This window comes from Lupinus angustifolius, unplaced genomic scaffold (genome assembly GCF_001865875.1).
Source record: "Lupinus angustifolius cultivar Tanjil unplaced genomic scaffold, LupAngTanjil_v1.0 Scaffold_289, whole genome shotgun sequence".
Classification (NCBI taxonomy): domain Eukaryota; kingdom Viridiplantae; phylum Streptophyta; class Magnoliopsida; order Fabales; family Fabaceae; genus Lupinus; species Lupinus angustifolius.
Window position 1 is genome coordinate 82,117 of NW_017727607.1, and position 3,816 is coordinate 85,932.

A 3,816-nucleotide genomic window follows, 5' to 3' on the forward strand; every position below is an offset into this window, starting at 1 on the left:
TCGATGTACTTGGTGTTATAATATTTTGTATTTATTATAATTTTCAATTTAAAGTGAGATGTATTAATGATAGCCATCTAGGATTATATAGTTTTATTGTACAAATAAAAATATTAAGGGCAAGATAGGAAAATAGAAACTACTTCATGGTGGTACTCAATTCATGTTTAGGCTTTATTAGAGTATTAGTGGTGATAGGCACTTCGTACCTGCCAGCCCAAATTCATACTTTTACTATGTCAATTCAAAATTTATATATTTTATTTTGGAGAATTAGAATATTTTTTTGTATTTAGTTTACGTTATATTGTATTTTTTATTGGGGATACTTTATATTATAACGTTTTGTATTCTTATAATGCTAGAGAGATGTTTAATATGGTGGTGGTTACATACTTACATATAATTATATGATTTTTTGTAGAAATTAAAAAGTTTAAGGGAAAATTAGAAAAGTGAAATTACATCATTGTAGTTACTTCATGTTTTCTCTTTTATATAATTAGCGTGTTGACCGGCACTCCGTGCCGGTCACACACATTCTTATTTTTTTTATATAAAATGTATCATCTTCATATTATATTATTTAAGAAAACTATGATGGGATATGTGATGGAAGTTAAAAATAAAAGTAAATTGTTATGACTAAATAATTTATCCATATTTCAAATTTTATGTCATGATCAATATAATTCATTTATCCTTTGAAAAAACCACATCAGTTTGGAAATGGGAGGTTTAAGAATTGGCGTGGTAGTTAAAAATGAAACATTAGTTTAAATTAAGAGAGATATAATATTTAGAAACATGAAATTAGAATTACTTCATGGAAGTTATTTTATGTTTTCCATTTATCTATTAGTATAGATAAACATGAATTAGGAATTATAAAAGATTAAATAGGGTAACATAAAATAGTTCATGGGTAGTTATTTTATGTTATCCCTTTATTAAGTAGTATAGAATTATAGATAATAATAATAAATTTTAAAAAATTGAACATTTAAAAAATCACTTAACCATTTATATTCTTCTTTATTACAACACACTTATGTATCTTCAGTTTTTTGGTAAAGTGTGACAATACAGAAAGAAGCATATAAATATTTTATCTATTTTTTTAGTTGTGTGTGATTTAATAAATAGTTTATTAAAGTGTGTGTTTTAATAAATAGTTTATTAAAATGTGTGTTTTAATAAAGAAGCATATAAATATTATTCCTGCCAAATAAATGAAAAACTTCATGGACAGTTAATATGAAAAACTGCAATAACAGTTAACATGAGAATGGGAGGGGTTTAAAAATTATTTTGGTAGTTTAAGTAAGAAATATTAATATATTGTTATGGTCATAATTTATATAAACATGAAATTAGAAGTTATAAAGATAAAACACAGAAATATAAAATACTTCATGGGTAGTTATTTTATGTTTATTAGTATTAGTGTAGATTAGTGTAAATAAACATGAAATTAGAAGGTATAAAATATAAAATAGGGAAACATAAAATATTTCACGAGCAATTATTTTATTTTTATTAGTATTAGTATAAATAAACATGAAATTAGGCGTTATAAAAGATTCAATAGGGAAACATAAAATACTTTATGTATAGTTATTTTATGTTTTCTCTTTATAAGTAGTATATATAATATAACCAGCATGTCGAACGGAACGGAGTGCCGATCGAACCCATTCGTATTTTTCTAATATATAATATATCAGCTTCATATTATATTATCTAAGAAAAATAATTTAAATATAAAAAATACAATATATGAGCTCTATAGAGACTGAAAATATAAATGAGAGTGTATGGAAGTAAACATATATAAATATAAAAAAATGAAAGCAGCGAAAGTAATACGTGGAAGTATATATTAGTTATTAATGAGGGATGTTCAAAGGATAAATTTGAAATATAAGAATTATGTCATGGTGGTGGTTATTGTTTGTTTTGGGTTTATTAATAGTATAAATATAAATATATGTTGATGGTGGTTACATATAATTATATAGTTTTTTTTGTAGAAATTAAAAAGTTTAAGGGCAAAACATAAAAGTGAAATTATACCATGATAGTTACTTCATGTTTTCCCTTTATATATAGTATATATAGTGTAGAAGTATAGATATAGATATCATATTGATTTTATGTGTCTCATTAAAATATATCAAATAATATAAAATTTGTGTATAAAATAGTATGTCAAAGATTCTATTTCTATTAAACGATACTTGTTATGAAGAGCAATTACACAACCAAAAAAAAAATAAGTTTTTATTCATATGGTAAGGGATACCCTTGGTTATAAAAAAATGATATTGAAATATTGATAAGTGCCAAAAATGCCTAAATTTCATACCCATTTTATGGCACTTATCCTTGGTAAAATTGAGAAATCCAACTTAATTCAACACTTTTTCAATAAAATATCACAATCTTGTATATATGCTTTGTGCATTTCCCTTTTATTATATTTTGTAGGATTTTAGTGGAAAAGAGAATAATTAATCAAATACACACAAAGTGCTTAAAATAGGCCAAAATGATCCACAAGTGACATGCTTAAGCTTGACAAGGAAAGCTATGTGCTTAGCCTTAAGAATGACTCAACAAGACTTGGCATGTGTGGAAAAATATGGGGTCAACTTGAAGTTGCTCACTAAGCAGCTTAGCTTGGACCAAGCCCACGCCTAGCTGACCTGGACACCAACCTAGCACGGTCAAACCCAACCTGGCACGGTCAGAACACAAGCCTTGATGGGTTTGGTCAAGTCACCAAACCCATTGTGAAGGGTTTAGTCAACAGCTTGGTGTAACGCCCCGAAAAATACTATTTATTTATTATGTGGAAAAGTGAGTAAATTTTTTTTTTGAATTGGTGATATAAAATTGTTTCCTTTTAAAAACCTTTCTTTTCCGGGACATCACTTTAAGTAACATATAACGTGGAAATCAAAACCGGTTACCTAACTGTAACTGAAATGATACATTATTTCCTGAATATACATCTTCATATAAAAGATCATAAGTACTTAATATACATATCCAACAAGAAAGGGCGGAAATATTAATCATCGCCAAAAGACACTAAACAAAGACATGAACAAGCTGAAGCCGTCACTGTTTCAAAAGTCACAAAATGATTAGCAACTCCTAGTGGCTAACTCTAAAGCTAGGGTACTGCCTCTCCTCAATTCCGCATGCCCCCTCCTGGAACATCACGGACGGGTAGCTCCAAATCCGAGTAAAGCTGTCTATCTGACGAGCACACGTCCGAAAAGCAAGCAATAGAAAAGAAGAGAAATAGAGAGAGTAAGACATCTAATGAATATAATTCATTAACAGCGTGGACTTACTCAGAATATTACACTCAGATATGAAAAGCAGTTCATATATATATAACAGACAATTATCTAATCAACCTATGTTGTAACACCTCGTTTTTGCCACTTAGAAATTAGGATTTCATTATAAAAATATGATGAAAATTTAAATAAGATTAATGGCAACCTGATAGAACATCAGAGTGAATTTAAAATTGCTTTTCATTACCATGTTCAAGATGTGGAAATATTGAATATTATCATTACTCAAAACGAGGTATCACATTCAACCTGAAAACCATGATTTATATAATTATCTATTTGTTTAAGTATATAGCTTTANTTAGAAAAATCATTAATCTTAATCTTAACATAATGCTTATAAAATATATCTTGTAAGCGAAAATAATCACTCTTAAATATTTTTCATTGCAGTACAACAATATAATTTATACAAAAATTAGTTCAAAAGACCAAGGGTATT

The 3,816-nt window shown here is 27.3% G+C and overlaps 1 long non-coding RNA gene across 1 annotated transcript in view; it reads right to left on the reverse strand.

The window, feature by feature from the left end:
* Nucleotides 1-531: 531 nt before the first annotated feature.
* Nucleotides 532-3,816, reverse strand: part of LOC109340942 — a 3,877-nt gene continuing 592 nt past the window's right edge. Inside the window, exons 2-3 of the long non-coding RNA XR_002106868.1 lie at nt 3,161-3,162; nt 532-542 (exon numbers count right to left, since the gene is read on the reverse strand). This is a non-coding gene — a long non-coding RNA (uncharacterized LOC109340942). The remainder of the gene's footprint in view (nt 543-3,160; nt 3,163-3,816) is intronic.